This window comes from Callorhinus ursinus, unplaced genomic scaffold, assembly GCF_003265705.2.
Source record: "Callorhinus ursinus isolate GAN/ISIS: 27379988/994484 unplaced genomic scaffold, GSC_fseal_2.0 scaffold7, whole genome shotgun sequence".
Classification (NCBI taxonomy): domain Eukaryota; kingdom Metazoa; phylum Chordata; class Mammalia; order Carnivora; family Otariidae; genus Callorhinus; species Callorhinus ursinus.
The window spans coordinates 55,035,724-55,048,786 of NW_027397069.1; the positions used below are offsets into that span (position 1 = coordinate 55,035,724).

A 13,063-nucleotide genomic window follows, 5' to 3' on the forward strand; every position below is an offset into this window, starting at 1 on the left:
TAAGTTGTTATGGTGATAGGAAAGGTCTGCCCTGATTGGGAATTGGGAAAGATGTTGGAATCTGAAGATGGCCTTTGTCTAAATGCAGTGAAACTCACACAAAGCCAGGCTTCCTTGTACGGCAACATTCAACAACAGTCTACCTCGAGAAACCTTGAAGAATGAAGTAAATATTTACTCTTAAACTTTATTTTTAAGGGATTTCAGATAGAGAAATCATACAGAAATCTTCCTAAAAATTCCCTTTAAACTTCTTTCTTTTTCACCAGCTTCCTACTCATGGCAACCACTCTGCCTCAAGCGCACTCATGGGTGGCTCTGCCATTCTGAGCCCTCACACACCACACACAGACCTTCTTTGGTGTGTGCAGTCTTCTGGAACATGTACTCTCTAGTGCTGGTGGCTCTTCTTGTAAGCATAAGCTACTCTTGCCCCAGAACTCTGGTGAATAAAATCTTCATATCAGTATGAAAGTTTTGCTTTTATTTACTCTTTGATATTGACTTGAGACATACTGCTTGCTCTCACGTTGATATAATATGTTCAGTCAAGTTGTCTAAGACCCTGACAATCAGACCAATCTGCCTTGGGTTCATTAAATCAGTGGGGCCACTATAAGAGGAGGTATGTATACAATTATAGTTACAGCATATAGCAAATAGCAGGCCCAAAGTAGTAGTCCTCACTTTGCCTCTTGGTCTCTCCAGAAGGCCATATAAAAGTGGTGGATTTAGATGTAAATGGCTCTGACTGAATGTGGCAGCCCTGAATATGGCGGTAGTGGTGGTGACTGGCTTTCCTTTTTAGTCTGGGTGTGACTTTTATCTCAGATGATTCTTTGAGTTACTACCAGAGTAGGACATATGGCTGCAGTCTGGGGGAGAGAAAAACAACTAAGTCTACTTGGTGTGTCTTTATTCTTTACACAACTTGGCTATAACATTTATACAAGCATCTGTATTAGTCAGGTTCTCCAGAGAAACAGAATCAATGGAATGTATATGTGTTTCTCTCCTTCTCTCTCTCTCTCTCTCTCTCTCAAGGGATTTATTATAAAGAATTGGCTTATGCAGATGGGAGATGGACAAATTCCAAGGTCTGCAGGTTGAGTTGGCAAATTGGTGACTCAGCAGAGCCATTGGTATAGTTCCATTCTGAAGGCTAGCAGGCTCAAGACTCAGTAAACGTAAAAGCTGATGTTTTAGTTCAGGTCTGAAGGCAGGAGAAAAACTGACGTCCAGCTCGAATGCAGTCAGGCAGAAGGAATTCTCTCTTACTCTGACCTTTTATTCTATTCTAACCTTCTACTGATTGGATGAGGCCCATCCACAGTAGAGAGGACTGTCTGCTTTACTGAGTCTACCAATTCAAATGTTAATCTCTTCCAGAAACACCCACACCCAGAATAATGTTTGAGTAACTATCTGGGCACTCTAGCCTAGTCAAATTGACACATATATTTATCCATCGCAACATTCATGAAGAATGTAGGAACATATAATTTACAATTCAATTCCCATTTATATGTATGGCTATTACTTGATGGATGTGATCATGCTTTTAGAATTCAGTGAAAGGAAAGGCGTGAGAAAATTTTAATGAGATTATTTATTTCCTGTGTTTTTCTCAAGGAGTATATTAATCTGTAGATCTTTTTTCCTCTACTTCGTTTAACAACTTAGAGTATATACTTTATCTTGCTGTCTTTGGCGTCAAAAAAAAAAGATGTGATAGGTCTTTCTCTGTTCTACGAAAAATGATTCTTTTTTCTCTAAAGAAGGTGCTCATCTTCACACTATGAAGTCTAAATGTTCTACCCACCATAAAAAGAACAGTTAGGCCAGAATTTCGGCCTGAAGAATAGCTTAAAGAAATCCTGTGGTTGTGCTCACTTTGGCAGTACATGTACTAACACTGGAATGATACAGAGAAGATAAGTATGGCCCCTGAGCAAGGATGACATGCAGGTTTGTGAAGTATTCCATATTAAAAAAAAAAAAAAAGGAAGGAAAAGAAATTCTGTGGCTTTTTTTCCATTAGTGTCAACTAACATGGGTTGTCTCAGAGAAGCTGCTTGAGCTGACTCACCTCAATATGATGCCTGTTGGGTTTTGTATTACCAGCTTTCTTCACCTGAGAATTCGACTAAGAGAGAAGTCTGTCAGCAGGTTACAGCTTGATCCAGTTGGTGGTTATTTGGGCCACAGCATGGGGAAATCTGGGGGGTTGGATGGGCCTTCTAGGTGTGAGGTTCTTTCTTGCAGAGGTGGTTTATATAAGAGGCATGGAGAGGTAGCTCCTAATTTTCTTTTTTTTTTTTTTTTAAGATTTTATTTATTTATTTGACAGAGAGAGACATAGCGAGAGAGGGAACACAAGCAGGGGGAGTGGGAGAGGGAGAAGCAGGCTTCCCGCGGAGCAGGGAGCCCGATGCGGGACTCGATCCCAGGACCCTGGGATCATGACCTGAGCCGAAGGCAGACGCTAAACGACTGAGCCACCCAGGTGCCCCAGCTCCTAATTTTCTTAATACAATCAACTGGGAGGAAAAATTTGCTGTAATGGTATTACTTCTGTGGTAAACCTTCTCAGAGATCTCTGGCCCAGTGACTGGCCCAAAAGAAAGACTCAATAGAAATACTGACTTTACTTGAAGTCTATGGGTCATTTTTAAAAAGTTTTGATTTTATGATTTTATTTATTTATTTGACAGAGAGAGAGAGAGAGCACAAGTAGGGGGAGTGGCAGGCAGAGGGAGAGGGAGAAGAAGGTTCCTCGCTGAGCAGGAAGCCCGATCTGGGGCTCAATCCCAGGACCCTGGGATCATGACCTGAGCCAAAGGAAGACACTTAACTGACTGAGCCACCCATGCGTCCCTAAAAGTTTTTTTTTAAAGATTTTATTTATTTATTTGAGAGAGAGAGAGAGAGAGAATGAGAGATAGAGAGCACGAGAGGGAAGAGGGTCAGAGGGAGAAGCAGACTCCCCGCTGAGCAGGGAGCCCGATGTGGGACTCGATCCCGGGACTCCAGGATCATGACCTGAGTCAAAGGCAGTTGCTTAACCAACTGAGCCACCCAGGTGCCCGTCCCTAAAAGTTTTTATTTTAGTTCCAATCAGTTAACATACAGTGTTATATTAGTTTCAGGTGCACAATATAGTGATTCAACACTTCCATGTAATACCCAGGGCTTATCACAACAAGTGCCCTCCTTAATCCCCATCACCTATTTCACCCATCCCCCCCAACCCCCTCCCTTCTTCTAACCATCAGTTTGTTCTCTATAATTAAGAGTCTGTTTCTTGCTTTGTCTCTCTCTTTTTTTCCCTTTGCTCATTTGTATTGTTTCTTAAGTTCCACATATGAGTGAAATCATATGGTATTTGTCTGTCTCTGACTGGTTTCTTTCACTTAGCATTATACTTTCTATTTCCATCCATGTTGTTGCAAATGTCGAGATTTCATTCTTTTTTTGGTGGCTGAATCATATTCCATTGTATATATATATATATATATATATATATATATATACCACCTCTTTATCCATTCATCAATTGTTGGACACTAGGCTGCTTTCACATCCTGGCTATTGTAAATAATGCTGTTATAAACATAGAGGTGCATGTATACCTTTGAATTAATGTTCTTGTATTGTGTGGGTAAATACTCAGTAGTGTAATTGCTGGATCATAGGGTAGTTCTATGTTTAACTTTTTGAGGAACCTCCACACAGTTTTCCAGAGTGCTGCACCAGTTTGCATTCCCACCAGCAGTGCAAGAGGGTTCCTTTTTCTCCACATCCTCATCAATACCTGTTGTTTCTTGTGTTTTTGATTTTAGCCATTCTGACAGGTGTGAGGTGATATCTCATTGTAGTTTTGATTTGCATTTCCCTGATGATAAGTGATGATGAGCATCTTTTCATGTGTCTCTTGGCCATCTGTATGTCTTCTTTGGAGAACTGTCTGTTCATTTTATTTATTTATTTATTTATTTATTAAAGATTTTATTTATTTATTCATGAGAGACAGAGAGAGAGAGAGAGAGAGAGAGAGAGAAGCAGAGGGAGAAGCAGGCTCCCAAGGAGCAGGGATCCCGATGTGGGACTCGATCCCAGGACCCTGGGATCATGACCTGAGCCGAAGGCAGACGCTTAACATCTGAGCCACCCAGGCGCCCAATGTCTGTTCATTTAAAAAAAAATATTTATTTATTTATTTGAGAGAGAGAGCACATGCAAGTGGGGGGAAGGGCAGAGGGAGAGGGGAAAAAAATCCTCAAGCAGGCTCCCTGCTGAGAGGGGAGTCTAATGTGGGGCTCAATCCCAGGACTCTGAGATCTGACCTGAGCCAAAATCAAAAGTAGGATGCTTAACCAACTGAGCCACCCAGGTGCCCCTTCTCCCCATTTTAAAATTGGATTATCTCTTTTTTAGATCTTGATTTGTTTAAGTTCTTTATATATTTTGGATACTGACCCTTTATTGGATATATCATTTGCAAATATCTTTTCCCATTTGGTAGCTTGCCTTTTAGTTTTATTGTTTTCTTTACTGTGCAGAAGCTTTTTATTTTGATATAGTCCCAAAAGTTCATTTTTGCTTTTGTTTCCCCTGCCTCAGAAGATATATCTAGAAAGAAGTTGCTATGGCTAGTGTCAAAGAAGTTACTGCCTGTGTTCTCTTCTAGGATTTTTATGGTTTCAGGTCTCACATTTAGGTCTTTAATCCATTTTGAATTTATTTTTGTGTATGGTGTAAGAAAGCAGTCCAGTTTCATTCTTTTGCATGTTGCTGTCCATTTCTCAACACCATTTGTTGAAGAGACTGTCCTTTTCCCATTGGGTATTCTTTCCTGCTTTGTTGAAGATTAATTGACCATATAATTATGGGTTTATTTCTGGATTTTCTGTTTTTTTAAAGACTTATTTATTTTAGAAAGAGAGAAAGAGAGCGCAAGCAGGGGGGTAGGGGTTGAGGGAGAAAGAGAGAGAGAATTTCCAGCAGATCCCACGCTGAGCGTGGAGCCCGATGTAGGGCTCGATCTCACAACCCTGATATCATGACCTGAGCCAAAATCAAGAATGGGATGCTTAACCGACTGAACCACACAGGCACCCTTGGATTTTCTATTTTGTTCTATTGATCTACACATCTATTTTTGTGCCAGTATCATACTGTTTTGATTACTACAGCTTTGTAATATAGTTTGAAGTCCAGAATTGTGATGCTTCCAGCTTTGCTTTTCCTTTTCAAGATGGCTTTGGGTATTCAAGGTCTTTTTTGGTTCCATACACATTTTAGGATTGTTTGTTCTAGTTCTGTGAAAAGTGCTGTTGTTATTTTGATAGGGATTGCATTAAATGTGTAGATTGCTTTGGTTAGTATAGACATTTTAACAATATTTGTTCTTCCAATCTGTGAGCATGGAACATCTTTCCATTTCTTTGTGTCATCTTCAATTTCTTTCATCAGCATTTTACAGTTTTCAGACTACAGGTCTTTCACCTCTTTGGTTAAGTTTATTCCTAGGTATCTTATTATTTTTGGTGCAGTTATAAATGGGATTGTTTTCTTAATTTCTCCTGCTGCTGCTTCATTATTAGTGTATAAAATGCAACAAATTTCTGCATGTTAATTTTTGTATCCTGCAACTTTATAAATTCACTGATCAGTTCTAGCACTTTTTTGGTGGTCCTTAGGGTTTTCTATACAGAATATCGTGTCATCTGCAAAAAGCGATAGTTTTACTTCTTCCTTACCAATTTGAATGTCTTTTATATCTTTTTGTTGTCTGACTGCTGTGACTAGGACTTCCAGTACTATGTTGAATAAAAGTGGTGAGAGTGGCCATCCTTGTCTTCTTCCTGACCTTAGGGGAAAAGCTCTCAGTTTTTCCCCATTGAGGATGACGTAGGCCGTGGGTTTTTCATAGATGGCCTTTATTATGTTGAGGTATATTCCCTCTAAACCTACTTTGTTGAGGGTTTTTATCATGAACGGATATTGTACTTTGCCACAGGCTTTTTCTGTGTCTATTGAGATGATCATAAGTTCTTATCCTTTTTCTTATTGATGTAATAATGTATCACGTTGATTAATTTGCAAATATTGAACCACCTTGCAGCAGAGGAATAAATCCCACTTGATTGTGGTGAATGATTTTTTTAATGTAGTGTTGGATTCGGTTTGCTAGTATTTTGTTGAGGGTTTTTCCATCTCTGTTCATCAGGGATATTACCCATAGTTATCTTTTTTAGTGGGGTCTTTATCTTATGGCCATTCTTTTTGCTGTTCTTTGTACCTTCAAATCAGACTCTCTGCTTGGTCACCTGACCCTTTTTCCATCCTGTCCCTTCCTCAGTGGTTCAGGACTGGTACAAGTGTGCTGTACTTGTCAGACCTTATTTTGGACTGTTATTCTCTCCTATCTTCTGGTTTTCACTCCCAAAGTGTTTCAGACTTGACCTTTGTCTTTGCTTTCCAGCCTTATGCTTGCCCTTTTGGATCAATGAGATTTTCAGCTTTTTTGATTCCCTGACTCTTCTCTAACGCTTCTCATTTCTAGATCTTTGAAACAGACATCTTTTCCAATCCTATTCTGGGGTCTGGAGCCTCACCCTGTGCTAACCTGTCCTGGCTATGGACTTAAAGGTAATTTGAGAAGTAGCAAGCTCATTTTATGGATTAAATTTATACATCAAATAAGTATATACAAAGAAATAAACATATATAAAATTACTTCATTCCCAAATTATTTTTCTTCCAGACTTCTGCTTGCTAAATCGGAATTTTGCCCCTTTAGGACCTTCATAGTAAATGACTAAGCAAAATGCAAAATCTGCCCCTAATAAAACAGCCTCTAAAATGGATGGGATGGAGGGCCAAACCAAAAGAGGAAAAATAGGAAATTTGAGAAATAAGAGAAATATCTCTTTTAGTATTAATACTTTTTAGATTATATCTCTATATAGTAAGCTCTCAACATTTTATGGAGCACACAGGAGTTTAATAACAAAAGTGTTAAATGGTTAAAACATATAGGAGTAAAATAAAAAAATGTACTATAAGTTGGCTAAAACAAAACAAAACAAAACAAAACATATAGGAGGCCAAGCCTAGTTGTTAGCCCTCTTAAGGTATCACGGAATGGTCACTTTGCTCATGGGACTCAAGCAACTCTGTTTTGAAAGCTTTTCTAAGTGATAAAACATTGTTAGAAATGAGTGAAATTTTTCTACTACATGTAAGCTTGTCATCAGAAGGAATTAAGAATTACTTATCCTCATATAATTGGACTAGGTTTTATTCACTAACAATAAAAAATGGTTACTGCCTTAATTGTTTCCACCCTGGGGCTTATTGGTCATAAAGCCCTCTAAAAACAAATGAATTTGTAGTGCTTATTTTGACAAGAAGTAAATACAAAGGTAAAGCATAGTTTGTATAGTGTTGTTATCATGACACTCTTGGGCATAATTTATATATAAAGAAAATAAAAAGGCAAACATAACTTTTAAGCTCATTGCCTGTAAAGAACTTAATTGAAAACAGTTTTCTTCTTTTAAAAAGTGATTTATTTTAAATGTGCTTTTAAGAACAAAGGTCTTATTGATAACCATTTTAAGTGTATTATCTCAATGTGGGATTTAAGTAAAAGGTCAAATCTTACAGAGGTATTTTTGGTATGACTCAGTTCAGATCACAGACAAACTTTATCAAGAAAATGAAATTAGTTAACATTTTCAAGTCTGAGCACTTGTCTAGAGAGGCAGCAACCCTACCCCGCCCCCACCACCACAAATACAGACTTCAAGGAGAGAACTTTGGTTGAGAAACATGGAAAACAAAAAAATTCAAAATGCTATTGTGTAAATGTTCTTTAAGTAAGATAGTATTATATGATGGGAAAAGCACTGGATATGTTTTACTAAAGAATAAACTTAGTTCACATATGTGGTTTTTGCAGTGTGGACAGATGAATCAGATCTTTTCTGCTTAAAGTTATTTGCATATATTCAACATATTCAATTAAAAGACCAACATTTTATTTCAGAAAAGCTAATGTGGAATTTTTAATTTAACATTTAACTCCTGTCCAGTAGTTCATCTTTCACCCCCAGCCCCCTCACCCTCCATCTCCGGAACATCTGTGACTTTCCTTTTTCCTGGATCTCATGTGACTCCTACAAGTAGTTTATTGGCCAAATGAGAGTCACACACCCAGTCATAGCAGGGCAGGCTCCATTTGCCGATGGGCTGTGGGACTGGGCGCTCACAATATTTAGTCATTCAGCTCCTTTCCCAAGGAATAAGTCCCAACCATTCAAGTAATTAACCTTTGCCTTTGAACTGGAGGTTCACCAGGGGCAGGGAAGGAAGTGCCTTCTTTTCACTTTCCTTCTCAGTGCTGTAGCTCTCCCTAGCTTCATAAATGACACCTGAGGTGTGTGCTAAGGAAAGAGCAAGTGGGACTCTGGTCCCTAGGAAGCACTACTTGGTAAAAGCTCTGAGCAACCTAAAATATTAAACAATGAGAGTCTCTTAATTCCTGATATTCCCTGATGGGGAACCTTTTTACCATTGGACTTCATTGTCTTTATCCCATTTCCTGCTCTTGAAGTGGCTGAAAGGAAGTGCCTTTCAGGCCAGGAGGTTGGGCAGTAGCTAAGACCTCCAGTTTGCATTCCTGATAACCTCTGCCTTAGATGTGAGTGATACTTCCAGGCTCTTCCTGAATTTCCATTGGATGCTCTGGCAAACAAATGCCAATCTTGACTGTTCCATTTAAAACAGTTCTTCCACTTTGCTGGGTGGATTAGAGTTAGAAATTTATGTTTTCCTAGACTCTGCTTCCAGCTTGCCTATTTTCCATTATTCCCTTCTTCCTTACTAGCAGAACTCTGGTTTTCTTCATATATTGGCGGCAACATGCTGAGTCCTTGGATCCTGACTGGTCTAGGCCAATTGGAATATTTTTTCCAGTGTCCCTGTAGCTAGAGGTGGCTAAGTAACCTAGTTCTGACGAGTAAGACTTAAGCAACAGAAGTCCCCTGGGAGGAGGGAAGGAAGTGGGGAGGGACAAGAGAAGGCAGCTTCCTGGAAAAGTTTTTGTGCTCCTGATAAAAGGGTACAGAAACTGCTAGGCGTTTTGCTCCCTTGTCTTGGCTTGAATGCAAATGTATTGCCTAGAGCTGGGGCAGCTATTTTGTGACCATGAAGTACAGGCCTGACTGCTTGTTATATGAGAAAAATATACCCCCACCCACATAAGCTTCTGTCACTGGAGGATTCCATTGCGTGGCACAGAATTTCTAATTGATACACACAAAAATTCTAAGATGTGCAAAGAAAATATAGTTTCTTTCTATTTTTTGTAACTGATTTTACCTTCTGAGTTTTCAAGGTTGGAAATGATGGTAGAGTAGGTGGGTAGTAGACACTAACATTTATCAATTAGTGGTAATTTATTTTGGGTAAGTGACCCAGTTCAATTTTCCTTCCACTTCCCCTGTACCTCTCCAAGATGACATTGGGGGGAAATGGGTAGGGGTTCTTAAGCAATTGTATGCTCATCCAGCTTGCACTGGCTTATCAGAATTGATTGTTACATTTTTGGGAATTTTGCAAGCCAGTTTTTATATATAGTCTTTATTAACAACTAAGTGATATAAATTTACAATTAAGTAATATTAAAAAGAAAGTAAGACTCAAAACTCATCACTTCCTAATTATTGAACTACATTTGACTATTATCTATACAACTGAAGTTATTTATGTCTACTGTATCTGTAAGTGGAAATACTATATAATAGTACACTGCCATGTATCTCATCTCTTCCCAACTCCAAGTTCAATGGTGTAATGTTGGTAGCTTGAAGTCTGCCTTGGTGGGAGTATTCACACCAAAGAAATCTCCAGGCGCTAGAAAGTAGGACTTTGGAGTAGGACTTTTTCTCTCTGAAGAGTCTGTTGTTAAACATTTACTGGAGAACTGCTGGTCTTAAGTGACTTTAAGTTCTGAGCAGAGAGGAGGCCTCAGTTCCACACACTTAGGCCTTTGTGCTCCCCTCTGTTCTCCACGACAGTGTCACTTATCGGCAGATCACTAATAGTCCTCTGGAATCTGCTTCCTGTGAACTCAGGCTCTCTCATTCTTGGCCCTTATGGTTGGTCTTCCCTAGATGACTTGACTTCTGGATTCCTTCCCTGCCACATAGGAGCTGAGGAAGACTAAGGGGTGTTACCTCAGACTTTATTTCTTCTAATCACATCATTTTTCCTTTCATGAGACTCCTCCATATTGGTGTGGAAGTCATTCTGGGATGAAATTTCCTCCTGGAGTTCCCATAGGAAGTGGGGACAGAAACCCCTCTACTTTTGACTGTTCCCTCAGCCTTTACCTAATAACCTCTCCTGTGGGGTTTAGGCCTAAGGCAAAAAAACCATGCCATGCTCTCTCCTTGGTTATGTCTCTTATTTGAGGTCACCATTCACTGTAAAGTTTAATTGCCATTTCTGGTTGGTAGGAAATGTTTCTAAATCCTGTTCTGTTTCCTGAGGAAAGAGTTGGTTTTTCCCTTTCTCTGAGGCCATAATGGTGGGAAGGCTGTATAAAAGCTGAATAGGAGAGACTGAATTAAAAATACAACTGTAGGCATAAAAATGATCTCCATCGTGCTTATTCATATGAGTCATCCTGCCCAGCCTTTCACTTCTCAGACCTCCATTAACTACTCCAAGGCTCCACAGATCTGAGAGTAAGGACTGAGGTGAAGAATAATAAACAAACATTTGTCACTGAAAACAAATGCGTAGTTGCATTACCCTTGATATATCAGTACTTAAAAAGATATCTTTTGCAATTAATAAAATCCTTGAATCCTTTTGGGTACTAGAAATAAAATTGGAGGTAAAAAGGAATAAATTGGTCTTTAAGAGGTTAAGATATACTGTTGCAGGGACAAGTTTAGGAACGAGGCAAAGAATATTGCCAATGCTTTGCTATCTCTTGAAACAGCTCTCTCAGTGCCCCTGGCATCTCTGTGTCTTCAGCTGAGTCCCAACCATCTGTCAACCAGTCCTCCTTACTATTAATTGTTAATGGCTTAAGATGTCACCACCTCCTTAATTGCATTTGAAACCTTAAATATGCTTTTAGTCTTTCTAGTTATAAATAATAATTCATGTTCATGTGAAAATATAGATAATCAAAAGTCATTGAAAACTGTTGCCTAGAGATGACCACCATTAATACCATGGGGTGCATCCTTCATTAACCATTCTTCTACAGATTACTTTAAATGGCTGCAGAGCATAGGTCATATTCATTTTAGTCAGTTATAAAAACCTATTTATGGTTTAACAATAACTTCAAAACTGTTTACTGACATTTGGAACCTGTTGTCAAGATGGGGAAGATACTTTTGTTGGGGAGGTCTTCCTGGTGCACCTTAAATCACTCCATGCCTTTGTTATTTTGCTTCTCAAACTCAGAAATCTTTTCCTCCTCTTCTACTTCAGTTAAAATCATCCCTGTCTTAAAATCCACTGGAGTTTTACCTGTTCAGCCTCCTTCAAATTTCCTGCTAATTTTGCTCTTCCCTTTCCCTGAAGCCCTTATTACATGTGTTGCTCACACAGTACTCATTTGTACATTTTCTCAAATTGTTGTCAAACTCCTTGTCTCAGAAATGTTTAGGGCAGAAAGGGCTTTCATGATCACCCAGTCTATTTAAACAATGAGACCCAGAGATCTTGTTATTACAAAGCTTCTATGGCTGGAATTAAATCTCTGTTCTCCTGACTTCCAGTCCAGCTTTTTACTATCTCAAATTCCACCTCTTTATTTAGAAGCTAGCTAATAAGCTTTAAATGCAAGGAGCCATTATTAGTATATTCTCCATTTTAAGGATGAGGAAACTGAGGCCGTAGCTGAGTAATTCAATGTAAGGTCAAACAGTGTGTAATTGGTGGAAACCAGATTGCACTCGGGCCACAGACTCTCTAGTATTCTTCCTTTTAACCCACATGGGACCAATTTATGGCAATGCCATAACTTCAGGAGAGAGAGTTAGATGAGAACTGAAGACTGGGTATGACACACTGGAAGATGTTGACTTTTTCCAGGGGAGCTTTGATATGGGAGCAGGATTGGCAGCAAAATTATGAGCAGTCACAGGGTGGTGGTTGGAGGAGTGGGTGGAATTGAGCGGAGGCCTGCTTTATCGATTGTTTGGATGGGGAAGACTCCAGAACCCAATGAAACACCTCAGAAAGGGAAGGCAAAGATGAGATCAAAATGTAGGTGAAGTGACTGGTCCTGGAAGGGACTAGGATACTTTTTAGACAAGAAGGAAATGGGGAAGATGGGTGGGAATAAAACCTGAAAGGTGGAAGGGATGGAAGTTGTGGATGCTGTGTGTGTGTGTGTGTGTGTGTGTGTGTGTGTGTGTTTGGAATTTAGGCAGCAATGTTGTCTTAAGATAAAGGGGCTAGGGTTGGAGTAGGGGACTTGAAGAACATGGGACAGCTTTGGAAGTGCTGCTCAAGGCAAACACAACAGAGGAATATTTAGGGAAGAGGAGAGATTGGAGCTCTTAAATTTGTAATTTAGATAATCAACATGGTTTTGTGATTCTCTCCAATAGTACCAGAACTCTCAGAATTGGGGAAATCAGGGAATTTCTGGGGATTGTCAGGAGAGGGGAGAGGGCCACAAGGCAAGAGAATGGAGATATTGATGAGAATATTGTTTAAGTGATGGACCGGGAATCATTGTCTGTGTTATTGATGGGCTCAGAACTCATTACAGATCTGTCTCCTATTTGCTTACATTTTTGTCATGCCCTAGTGACAAAGAACATATAGGTGTATATATGCTTTCACATCAAAGTGCAGCAGTCTACTTCATTCACTCTCCAGCCCTCCCTGCAGATCTTGGTTCTGGAGAAGAGGGAGGGGAAGTCCCTAATGAAGGTTATATTTTACTTTCCCTCTCATTCAGTGGTAGTGTGTGTACGTTGATGGATGGTAAAGGGAAGATTTTTTTCAACCACCTATG

General features: G+C 39.4%; 1 non-coding gene across 1 annotated transcript; it reads left to right on the forward strand.

Annotated features, from left to right (window-relative positions):
• The first annotated feature begins 1,885 nt into the window (after positions 1–1,885).
• LOC112827019 (U6 spliceosomal RNA) lies at positions 1,886–1,992 on the forward strand. Its single transcript, XR_003209134.1, has one exon. It is a non-coding gene; the product is annotated as a U6 spliceosomal RNA (small nuclear RNA).
• The last annotated feature ends 11,071 nt before the right edge of the window (positions 1,993–13,063 follow it).